At 39.3% G+C, this 13218-nt stretch overlaps 1 pseudogene; it reads right to left on the bottom strand.

The window, feature by feature from the left end:
* Positions 1-5806: 5806 nt before the first annotated feature.
* LOC112869590 (large ribosomal subunit protein eL31 pseudogene) overlaps positions 5807-13218 on the bottom strand; it is a 46202-nt pseudogene continuing 38790 nt past the window's right edge.

Here is a 13218-nt window from a genome sequence, read left to right as displayed (position 1 = left end):
TGGCACTCTCTCCTGGCATCATTAGCAGTACCATTTAGCCATCATTCTTGCTGCCTAGGCTCCATACCTAATTCTCTAGCCCTCTATAATGCTATGAGCTATCTAATATCTAAGAATAAGTTTATTTTATTACTTAACTAGTAGAGTGGATTCTGCTACTTGCAATTCAAGAATGCTGCCAATTGCCTACCTCAAGACCACCATTGCATCACAGCCCAGAAATGGGCACTCAGTAAATAATGCTCCTGAAAATAAATCACCAAAAGAAAAGCAAAAGTTTTATACGTTCAGAAAATTGAGTCTTAAAAGTCATGGTATATTATAAAAAGTCTTCCATTTTAGAAAATGGGTAATACAAACATTTAGGAAGAAAATGAATAAGCGTTGGTCATGACAGACTTTGTGCTCTGAATTTAGTCTGTGTTATCTCATCAAAATTGATTTCACTATGCAGAATTTGATGAATCAAGTACCACCTACTTGTTGATTTCAGTCATGACACATGCATTAGGTGCCACTGTCATAAACTGGAAGGCATTGGCAACTGTCTGTAGCCTATACTCTAACTCACCAGGTAAAGATATAAATAGTGTGTGGGTGGGAAAGTTTCTAATCATCTGTAAGCACAACAGAAAAAAATACATCACTTCTATCCATTAATTATTGTTGTTTAAAAACAACCAGTCATTCATTTATTCATGATTTTTATTCAACAAATATTTATTTATTCAGGACAACCACATACCTGATGTTATGCTAGGTGCCAGAAATAATTAACAGTTACTAATATATCACTTGTCAATGGTATAATTAAAATCAACTTTCCGGGTGTTTTCACTTTCAATGCTTAATAGACATGCAACATCGTTGTCTACAATCTCAATAAGATTGACTCCAGCTCTCTTTGCATGTTCTGGAAAGTTCCAAATTCCCCACCACCACCATAACAATTGTAAATACCTGAGGTGATATTTTTACCATTCCTTCTGGCTATTATTTACAACCTGTCATGAATTATACCCCTTGCATTATATATCTTGTGACTTTTTTCTGAATCTCATTTTCCTAACTCTACTACCAAAGAATCCCATTTATAGAAACCTTTGTGTACAGAACATATTTGAAGAGACAGAGATGTTTATATTAGAGCAGTATAAACAAGTACAAAATGAATATTTGCCATCTGAGCTGGGAAGTTCCTTATTCCCTTTCAATGGGTTCAGTCACCACATCACCTCTATTCCTACTTCCCTTCTTTTTGTCCCTATGTCCCCTAATTCTTGCATATTCATATATAACAAAGTCACTAATATATTGAGCTTTAGAGACAAGACTCTCATGTGTGGATCCCAGCTCTACCTCCTATAATCCATATGACCTTGGGCAAGTTACTTCACCTCTGGAGGCCACAGTTGGCTCATCTATAAAATGGGGATCACTCTAGTTTACAGTGTTGCTGTAAAAGTTAAGTGAGTTCGGGGCGCCTGGGTGGCGCAGTCGGTTAAGCGTCCGACTTCAGCCAGGTCACGATCTCGCGGTCCGGGAATTCGAGCCCCGCGTCGGGCTCTGGGCTGATGGCTCAGAGCCTGGAGCCTGTTTCCGATTCTGTGTCTCCCTCTCTCTCTGCCCCTCCCCCGTTCATGCTCCGTCTCTCTCTGTCCCAAAAATAAATAAACGTTGAAAAAAAAAAATTAAAAAAAAAAAAAAAGTTAAGTGAGTTACACTGGTCACAGTGGCTAAAATTAACAACTCAGGAAACAATAGATGCTGAAGAGGATGTGGAGAAGTGGGAACCCTCTTGCACTGTTGGTAGGAATGCAAACTGGTGCAGCCGCTCTGGAAAACAGTATGGAGGTTCCTCAAAAAATTAAAAATAAAACTACCCTATGACCCAGCAATAGCACTACTAGGAATTTATCCAAAGGATATAGGAGTGCTGATTCATAGGGGCACATGTACCCCAGTGTTTATAGCAGCACTTTCAACAATAGCCAAGTAATGGAAAGAACCTAAATCTCCAACAACTGATGAATGGATAAAGAAGATGTGGTTTATATATACAATAGTATACTACTTGGTAATGAGAAAGAATGAAATCATGCCATTTGCAGCAAGGTGGGTGGAACTGGAGGGTACTATGCTAATGAAGTAAGTCAGTCAGAGAAAGACAGATATCATATGTCTTCACTCATATGTAGAACTTGAGAAACTTAGCAGAAGACCATGGGTGAAGGGAAGGGGAAAAAAATAGTTACAAACAGAAGTGGAGGAAGGCAAACCATAAGAGATTCCTAAATACAGAGAACAAACTGAGGGTTGATGGAGGGGTGGGCGGAGGAGAGGGGGAAATGGGTGATGGGCATTGAGGAGGGCACTTGTTGGGATGAGTACTGGGTGTTGTATGTAAGTGATGAATCACGGGAATCTACCCCCAATTCCAAGAGCACACTGTATACACTGTATGTTAGCCAATTTAACAATAAATTATATTTTTTAAAAAAAAGTTAAGTTGGTTAATACATTTATATAGGCCTAGCACATGATGAATGTGTACACATGTTAGGATTTTTACTGTTGTTAACACAGACCTGCTCAATTACCCTATTTGTACCGTTACCTGTATTAATCGATGTCTCATATTCTGGCCTGAGAAATGGTGGAAATGAATTTTTTTTCCCTAAGAGAAATTCTATTTCCATTTCCTAAAATAATATATTTTATTGGCCTACATGAAAAGGCTCATGTAACAGGACAGAATGGGAATTTAGCAGTTAAGCACTTGGTTTTGAAGACAGATGGCCTAGGTTTAAGCCTGGAACCACTCCTTACAATTTTTCTCCCATTTGGGCAGTTGGTCACTTCCTACTCTTGAGTTTCCTCATCTATAAAATAGGATAATAATACTACCTACTGCATAGGAATGTTTAAGGATGAAATAAGTCAATTCCTTGAGAAAGTAAAAATTAGCTTGGAATTTAAAGTAAAAGTCTGGCTATTATCAAGCTTGGTAAATAGAAAAGATAAAGCCAGCACCAAGTTAACCGCAAACAACATTCCTCCCAAGGGCACCCTATAGCTGTAAAGCATTGCAAAACCCTTTCATTGGGTGACAAATGCTTTTTTACCCACTGAGAAACTCTGTTCTCTAAATCATAGACTCTGAGAAATACTGCTCTTTGAAATCATACCCAATGTGAATGAAACCCCACTCTGTTTGTTTCAGGCTTTGTGTCTTTTAAAAAAAAAACCAAACAAACATTTATTATCTTACAGTTTCTGTAGGTCGTAAGTCCCGGGGGTTCACATGGTTCCTCTGCTAAGTTAAGGATTCACACAAGGACGAAATCAAAGTATCGGCAGGCTGCATTCCTTACCAGAGGCTCTGGGGAAAAGTGTTCTGAGCTCATTCAGATTGTTGGCTGAACTCAGTGCCTTGTTGTTGTAGGACTGAGGTCCCATTTCCTTTCTGGCTGACAGCCAGACTTGTCTGTGCTCCTGACAGCTTCCCACAAAAGCATCCTGCTCTTACCTAGAGAATCTAAGTCCCTTTGACACAGAAAAACAGCCCAGACTTACAAGCCATGTGCAAACCTTCAGGTAAGGAGTTTCTGGCTATAGTCCTCCACATCTACCTTAATTTTACTGTCTCAAACAAGCAAAAGGATCTTGAGTCCATTTTGTGTCCAGATTTAATGCTGACGCCTTATACATAGCCTTGCTTTGCTTTGAGTCCATCAGGATGTTGCTTCAGATGTTAAATTTCACCCTTCTCCAAAATCCTACAATTGTACTTTTTATTTTATTTGGCACAATAGACCACACTTCCACTAGCGTGTTCTCTCCCTCATTGCAATGAGTCAATTATCTGGCTTAGTAGGACTAGAGACTTATCCCTGGTGTTCTTAGGCTGGTTGGGCTAGAAAAACTCTGTTTAGGGGCGCCTGGGTGGCGCAGTCAGTTGAGCGTCCGACTTCAGCCAGGTCACGATCTCACGGTCCGTGAGTTCGAGCCCCGCGTCAGGCTCTGGGCTGATGGCTCAGAGCCTGGAGCCTGTTTCCGATTCTGTGTCTCCCTCTCTCTCTGCCCCTCCCCCGTTCATGCTCTGTCTCTCTCTGTCCCAAAAATAAATAAACGTTGAAAAAAAAAAAAAAAAAGAAAAACTCTGTTTAAAATGCAGGCTGGCACATGATAACACTTGACTGAATCTCAGCTATTATGAAAAATATAATAATAATTATTATAATTATAATAATAATTATTATTATCATAAACTCTGTGGATAAATTCAAATAAAAGAGCAATAATGTTGTGCCAAGGATAGAAGCTGTGAACAAGCCAATTGGAAAAAGCAAAAAACAAAAACAAATCACCATGCACTGTGTCTGCAGAAATCCCTGTAACTGCAGAGATTTTTCTGAAAGCAAATTTCTACTTCAGAAATCTCTCTTGCTGTCATGTGACCCCACCCGTTAGTGTTTGCAGAAGCCGTTCAGTCATTTGAAGTACTTCAACATGCAGCGTGGCCCCATGTTTACTCCTCTGGACTGTGAGTTGAAACAATTAAGCCACAGCATGTGAGACTAAGAATTGATTTAATTTTTTAATGTTTATTTATTATTGAGAGACAGAGAGACAGAGCATGAGAAGGGGAGGAGCAGAGAGAAGGGGAGACACAGAATCTGAAGCAGGCTCCAGGCTCAGAGCTGACAACACAGAGGTGGACGTGGGGCTCAAACTCACAAACCATGAGATCATGACCTGAGCCGAAGTTGGATGCTCAACTGACTGAGCCACCCAGACGCCCCTAAGAATTGATTTAAAATCAGCCCTATAACTGATACTAAGTGAAAAAATAAGTTGATCTCAGAAATGTTCTCACTTCTTCCGACTAAAAATGTAAAATGTAAAAGATGTTTACAAAATTAATAATCATGAGTAACCCTGACATAATATAAAGGGCTTTGGGCTTTGGAGGATCTTTTAGAAACATACCTGACACCAACTTTGGGGTTCAAGGAGGACACTGGTGAGGATAGAGGACATGCAGCATGAGAAAGATGTCCCTTAGAGCCGCTTCACCTTTCTGGCCTACCTCGGCAACATTTCTCATATGGGTAAATAATATTCAGAAAAATAGATTCAAAAGCCATTTATCAAACATTTAAAAGATTTGAGTCAGTACCCAATAATTATTGGCACATGATAGACTCTCAATAAATAAATAAATGAGCTCTGATATGTGTTTCAGGCAAAATACCACCCTCTGGAAATGTTAACATGAGAGCAAATGCTGGCATGGGCATGATAAGGAACAGCCAGCAAGGAATATAAAAATAGTTCAGATGTAAATGGATAAAACCATCCCTAGGGCCATGGAAGAGCAAAATATTTTGTGAAATTCAGAACAGACAAAGCAATTCAGCTCACTTGGGCAAAGCTGATGACTTATTGGTTCTCAGGTCAACTGGCCTGCCTTCTGTAACTCTATGGGTGTTGACTGGTGAGTGTTGGATGCATACATTTCCACAGTGTGTTTTTTGTTCCAGTCTCAGCAGAGACTCAAGCCCTTTTTTGTATGAACACTTCTGATTTTCAATATACAGGCTCCTACTTAGTTAACAAATAAGTACTATTCACAGGAAACACACAAACACCAATTCATTAATATGGTATTTGTTCTTTTCTGTTGTTCTGTGCTAATTTATTTGGAGGGCAATATTTAAGATGCAGTAAAAGACAATGAAAGATACAGTGAACTCCCAACTTAAGTAATAGAATCACCATCCAATTGAAATTCCATTTTTTTTTTTTTTGCAGTTTTATACCTTTACTTGGCAATCAACCATTAGTTCTCATCCACATTCACGGTCTGTAAATTTTCAAAAGTGGTGACAGGTACATAGGTAACTAACATATAGAGCTTGTTTGACGAGTCTTCATCCTCATTACATTTTCGGGACAATTGCACATGGATATGGTATGGAATATTCCTTATTTCTTTGGCCCAGACAGCTTTGTTGAAGCTGGTGTCAATGTGCATGTCTGGAGTTCCCATCTCCTTCATGGCAAATTTCTGGATCCCTTTAAGTGCCCAAGGGGCATGCTTCTGGAAACCACTCCACAGATGCACTTGTGAATGTTGATGTGTATTCTCTGGTCACTACCTCGTTGATAGCAGAACAGCCCTTCTTCTCTCCACCCTTCTTTGTGGGACCCAAGTTGGAAAGTGAAATTCCATCTCTGATTACAGACCCCTCATTCCTCACTTGAGTTATCAGCAATCCTGAATTTGGGGGTTATTATTTCTATATCTTCTTTAAGCTTTTAAAGCATTTATAATTATACCTTATAAAGTCTATACAATATTGTTTGTATATTTTAGCCTAAGTATAACTGGTATCGTACTTTATTTTTCTGAAAATTGGTTTTTACTCAATGATATATTTTTGAGATTCATCCCTGTTGATGCATGTACTGCCTGTATAGTATTCCACTGTAAGAGTATACAGAACTTATTCATTCTTTGAAGTTGTTTCTTTTTTTTTTTCAATATATGAAATTTATTGTCAAATTGGTTTCCATACAACACCCAGTGCTCATCCCAAAAGGTGCCCTCCTCAATACCCATCACCCACCCTCCCCTCCCTCTCACCCCCCATCAACCCTCAGTTTGTTCTCAGTTTTTAACAGTCTCTTATGCTTTGGCTCTCTCCCACTCTAACCTCTTTTTTTTTTTTTCCTTCCCCTCCCCCATGGGTTTCTGTTAACTTTCTCAGGATCCACATAAGAGTGAAACCATATGGTATCTGTCTTTCTCTGTATGGCTTATTTCACTTAGCATCACACTCTCCAGTTCCATCCACGTTGCTACAAAAGGCCATATTTCATTTTTTCTCATTGCCACGTAGTATTCCATTGTGTATATAAACCACAATTTCTTTATCCATTCATCAGTTGATGGACATTTAGGCTCTTTCCATAATTTGGCTATTGTTGAGAGTGCTGCTATAAACATTGGGGTACAAGTGCCCCTATGCATCAGCACTCCTGTATCCCTTGGGTAATTCCTAGCAGTGCTATTGCTGGGTCATAGGGTAGGTCTATTTTTAATTTTCTGAGGAAACTCCACACTGCTTTCCAGAGCGGCTGCACCAATTTGCAATGATATATTTTTGAGATTCATCCCTGTTGATGCATGTACTGCCTGTATAGTATTCCACTGTAAGAGTATACAGAACTTATTCATTCTTTGAAGTTGTTTCAAAAAAATTTTTTGTTATTATAAACAGTGGTTTTCTATAGTACATAGTTAACAAGAGGAATATACTATAACTGTTACTGCAACTACTACTAATGATAATAAAAGCTAACTTTTATTAGTCTGTTTGTTTTACTAATTTAGTGACTTAATTAATTTAATTAGCTTTACTAATTAGTTTGTTTTACTAAGTTAATCTAAGGATTCTGTTAAGTAGATACATTATTAACTCCATTTTACCAATAAGGAAAACATTGCAGGGGTATTACTGAGTTTAGAATATAAATTTTCTAGCTTATAAAATACTACCCAATTATAAAATTTATATTCCCATCAGGCATATATAAAAATTTCTGTTGCTTCACAGTCTCATCAAAACTTGGTGCCATCAGATTTAAAATTTGTTTTCAAATATGTACATAGAGATTGCCAATGTAAAGAGTGCATTCATTGACTGTTTGAAATAGAGAGATCAGCAGAATAAAGGGAAGTGTATTTCAGGAACAGAAGTTAGGATCTGAAAACTCAGTAGAAATACCCTAACAGAAGACTACTAATTGGTAGTCTCACACACACACACACACACACACACACACACACACGCACACCCAAGCAATAGAGCCATACACATGCTAATTCTTCTTTTACCCAGTAATAATTTCCTGTCAAAGACCATAGGGGGATATCTGAATTAGAGATCAGAGAATGGAAAATTCCTTTATCTCTAACTCTTAATTCTTCCCTACTTTTAATATTATGACTTTTCAATAAATGTTGTGTCCCTAAGCACCTCTGCTTTCTCCTTTTGTTATGAATTATTCATATAACACAGAACAAATCAATAACACTCCTTTTAACCTAAAGTTATCACTTTTCACCAGCAATCATTCATTTTCTTTTGTCTCCTCTAGGAGAAAGAAAAGTTTATTAGGTATGCTTGATCAATGTGAAAACACACTCAAACTAGAAACACAAGAAGATTAAAAGTCTTCAGTCCAAATCAGACCAAGGCCCCCTCCAAAAACAAAAAACTCCAAAACACCCTTATAACTAACTAAACAATGGAAGACACCAATTTTCACTAGATCATTAGTATTAAACCTTTAAACCCATAGGGATTTTAAAGCGATACCGGGGCATCTAGGTGGCTCAGAGGGTTAAGTGTCTGTCTTCAGCTCAGGTCATGATCTTGGTTCAAGAGTTTGAGCCCTGTGTGGGGCTCTGTGCCGACAGCTCAGAGCCTGGGGTCTGCTTCGAATTTTGTTTCCTTCTCTCTCTGCCTCTCCCCCCACCTCTCTCTCTCAAAAATAAATAAACATTAAAAAAAAAATTAAAGTGACACCAGCTGGATAATCCGCACAAGGTGGGAGATGGGCTTCTCATCAAGCTATTACAGATTCCTTCCTCATAAAAGGGCCTTCTGTGTTGAGTGGATTGCAGAAATTTGGGCATTTCTGTAAGGGAGCTATGAAAACATGCTTGACTGGATGAAAAGGTAGCCTTCTTTTACTAAAAACAAATTCAGTTCATAAAAAGTTAAGATAGGCTCTAACAATAAAATTAATTATATTTTAGTTACATATCCAATGTTTTTATGACAAACTCCTTTCTCCACAGAGAAAATTCAAGGTACTGTCACCTCCATAAAACACTACACCTGATTCTCAAAAGAAGAATTGCAGAACTCTGAAAATCCTAGGTCCCTATTAAATTTAAGAATTTTTACTAGCTATGAACCATCTCCTCTGATCTTGCAACCCCAGCAAAAACATCAACAGTAACCAAAATATTTTTGGTTCTTCTTTTGTCTTAGTCCCATACATTTTGAAACAAACTGACTTCTTAACTAACCTGGATTCTCCAGTGGAAAATACTGAGATAAATCAATTGTCTCTTCTTGGCATTCCAGTTCCAAAGAGAAGCCCAAAGAGATGTTTGGTGTCACTGTTACTGACAAAATCCCTGAAGCTCAGGGATAGAAAGAATGTCTTATCCTTCCCACTTCCCTGAAGCAAAGTAAACCTGTTGCATGGTATACTGTGGGCTCTTGAAAATATTTTTGAGCTATTTAGCTATTGTAAACCAGTCTTTATTCTTGAATGAAACCACTTGAAGGTAGATGGAATCTTCCATAATTAAAAGAGAGAGAGAGAGAGAGTACTTGACCATTTCTCTCCATCTGATCCTTGATCAACCCAGATTATATCTATTCTCCATTACAAAACTTAAGTCTGATACCTCCTGAATTACCCAAGACTTAGAGGGAACTCATGATTCTAAGAACAACCAGAAACTTCTACATAACATTCTGACTAACAATTTTTGAACTCTTTCCTTGGGAGACACTGCCTTTTGGAATGCTTTAGCAAGAGTTGAAGATAGAGGAAATATGCTGTTATGTAAAAATGCATAGACCCTGGGACAGATATCTGGAGGAATCATCAAAGCATACCATCGTTTAAAAGTGTCTGTGAGAGGTGGGGAATGTCCAGGAAATACCAGTGTGGGGAAGGACTATGGAGTGGCAAAAAGAAGGGAGAGAGAACAAGGAGGAGAAGGAACAGTAAGAAAGGCAGAAAAAACACCTCTTGCATTTTATCTCATAAAGTCACAGTTCTCTCTGATAAATGATTATGGTAAGAAATCTGATAATTTACCTTAAGGAAACATATAATTTTTCTTTCTTGAACACAATTCAGGTTTATTTCTTTGGGGACACGCTAAACTCCAGATTATTCAGAATATCAGTAAGGGAAATACTGTCCCAAAAATACTAAATAAATATTTACTTTTAGAAATTGAACTGTCTGGGCATGCACATATACACACAAACGTTGCAGGATTTTTTCCCCTCAATATCCAGGATTCATCGTCTCACCACTTTGAAGAATGAAAAGGTGGACACAAAATGAGCAGCAGGCAAAAGTGTATTAGAACATAAGAAAGAAAGAATAGTATGGAAGCTCTCTTTACTGACAGAGGGCACTCAAAAGTGAATGTCCTAGATTATAGGCAAGAGTCTTTGTTTTACAAGGTTCTGGTCAGCCCCTCCCCTTCCCTTCCCTTCCCTTTCCTTCCTTCTCAGGTTCTACCCTTAACTGAATAGGTGACTCTAGGTGTTAGGTTGTTCATGCCTGATTGGCTTGTTGCATTGTGTGAAGAATCAGACTATGGTCATACTGTCCTTGTGTAACATAATTTTTATGGTTTACTTCTTATAGTTAAGTATTTTGATTGTCAAATTCCTGAGTGGGAGTAGGTTATGTCTGTTACATTCTTAAGAGGAACCTTACCCCAGAGGGGATTTACTGTGGTCAGACACTCCCAGCATTGTTTCAAAGTATGCGTTTTTCCCCCCAGGGACCTCAGGTCCTAACCTTTCCCTCTCTGCCTATTTTATCCTATCTTTCCCTACCATACAAATACCCATCTACCAGAATAAACTAGGACTCCTTCCTCCTCAGCTTTCTTCTGTATTGCCACTGGCTATGGGACGTGGTGGTTGTAAAGACATGATGCTAGATCTCAGGGACAACAGAAATGAGATAATACATCCACATTATCAAGACCCACAATAGGGAATGAACATTATCAGTCATAATTTTAGTGAAGTTTTCCCCAGAAACATACCCTGACTCCAGAATTTATGGGCATTTAGTTCGTTGGGGTGATAAAAGTAACACGGGGGACTGGAGTAGGAAAGGAAACAGGGAGGAAACATCGCCAAAGAAGAATGTGTTGTCAAACCAGCTGTCCCCAAGGTGACTCAGGAAGTACGGGACTCGTACAGATCACAGTGCCTTAGACCTGACCCATCTGAGGGGAGAGGAAGCTGGAAGTGTACCCATCAAGTCCTATAAGTCATTGATTGAGGCTAATGGCATGAGTGTTGATGGTATCAACTTAGGTCCTTGGGCTCTCTAAACAAGAAATTGCATAGAGGTCAAGTAAGAGTTCCAGGCGAGGCTTTTATTAGGGCTTATGCCAGAGCACAAGGGAGACAACACAAACGGAAAGCGTCCTTCAGGCTAGCTCCCTGAAAAATTTTTTAAAGGGGCTAAGGTAGGAAAAGAGACACATCCAAGTAGGTTGGGGTAAGGAGATACTGGAGGTTGAATGCACAAACACAGTGGACAGAATATGGTGTTACATACATTGAATGTGTCATTAGCATGTTAAATCTCCACCCACATATGATTTTTAGCATTATAGTGAGTGGGAAAGTCGGTACTGGGGTCTATCTTGGTGCAGGCTGGTTTGGTCCTCTCTTCATAGTTGAGTGTCTCCATTCAGTGAAGGTCTTCCCTTTGCATATTCCTACCCAAAGGCTATAGCTATCCTGGAAGATCTACCCAAGGGACATTATTATTATCTAGGAATCCTGGATTTCCTAGATAGGTGGAGGGGACCAGAGTCCTGTCCCTGCTCTCTCTTATTCCCCTCTGACAGATTTGACCCTCCTTATTTCTAAAGAGAAAGGGCTGAAGGTCTCATCTTCTGAAGCTACTTCCTGCTGAGAGGGAGGCCTTGGAGATGTAAAAAATCTCTCACCAGAACATTAAACATGAATGGACCACTGCCCAAAGAGGCCAGGAGAAGGAGGAATCTGAGCTCCCCTCACAGGGTAGTTTATTTCATGGTGGACCACAGAGGAATAGATGGGGACAGGGAGGGAGGGGGGCACAAGCTTAGCAGGGTGAAGAGGAGCTAAACCATCTTTATAAAAGGGGACTCCAGTTAGGTGTATTATTGCATCTGGGGGACAGGAGTACTTCATCCAATGGCCCCTCCATCTAGTTCTAAGTCCTCTTTTATTCCCTGGTGGCTATCCAAGGCAGATGAGGTCTGATAGGTGAGCCTGTAGGAAGGGGTTGTTCTTCCTTTTCAGTGCATACAGTAGGAGTTAGGTTGATGGCCTGAGGAGAGTAGAGATGAATCCACACACCAGTGAGTCTGGTTGGGGGTACATGAAGACCTTGAAGAGGAAAATGATATAGGATAAATAGAGGGGGAGCTTCCCATATCGGTGAGGCAGGTATCCATACTGGAAATACCAACCAGTTGTCTCATGTTTTGGGAGGGGCACATGATATCAGTCCAACCTCTTGGGAGGGAAGAGGGCCTGGGCATTGAGTGCAGTCATGTGGCCAATGATCCAATCAATCATACTTACATAATGAAATCCCAGTAAAATATCCTGATACCCAAACCTCAATTGAGCTTCCTTAATTGGTGATTATACATTAATGTGCCAGGAGGGAGACATGTCCAAAAGACATGCAAATTTCACTTTGGGGACCATCCCAGACATCACCCTGTGCATCTCTCCATCTGATTGCTCCTCACTTGTATTCTTTATTTGAATTATTTATAAGTACAGCCTTTCCTGAATCTGTGAGATCTTCTAGCAAACTATCAAGCCTTAAGGAACCATGGGAACTCCTGAATTTATAGCCAGTTGGTCAGAAGTGCAGGCAGATGGAACTCCCAAGCTTGGGGCTGGCATCTGAAGTGAGAGCAGTCTTGTAGAGGTGTTTGCCATTGACTTGTGATATCTAACCAACTCCAGATAGTTAGATTGCACAGTACAACTCAAGAAGTTACACAATTCATTTAAGGTCCTTTCAGTGCTGAGTCGGGGCAGACTCCAACATAGGTTCTCCTTGCTCTAATTACAATTGATTTCCACAACGCCTTGTTGAGTTTTAGCACCTCAGGAAGGTTCAGGCTAGGATCAGGGAATATTGTAGTTAAAGCTGACTTACGATCTCTGAGAATATAAATTATGTGCCGTTTCTAAAAATACAAAATAACAATAAAAATATACAAAGTTTATTGTAACAAATAAGTCTATACATGCATATATAATAGTGCCAAACCTATTCTTAAACTGCTATAGCCTGAAATTTAGCCCAGAAACTGAGACTGGATTATTTATCAAGGCATCTTGAGTTTTTTCC

This window comes from Puma concolor, chromosome A3, assembly GCF_028749965.1.
Source record: "Puma concolor isolate L17-30 chromosome A3, mPumCon1.1.hap2, whole genome shotgun sequence".
Taxonomy (NCBI): domain Eukaryota; kingdom Metazoa; phylum Chordata; class Mammalia; order Carnivora; family Felidae; genus Puma; species Puma concolor.
The sequence above is the reverse complement of the archived record's forward strand: the minus strand, read 5'-3'. Positions and strand labels throughout refer to the sequence as shown.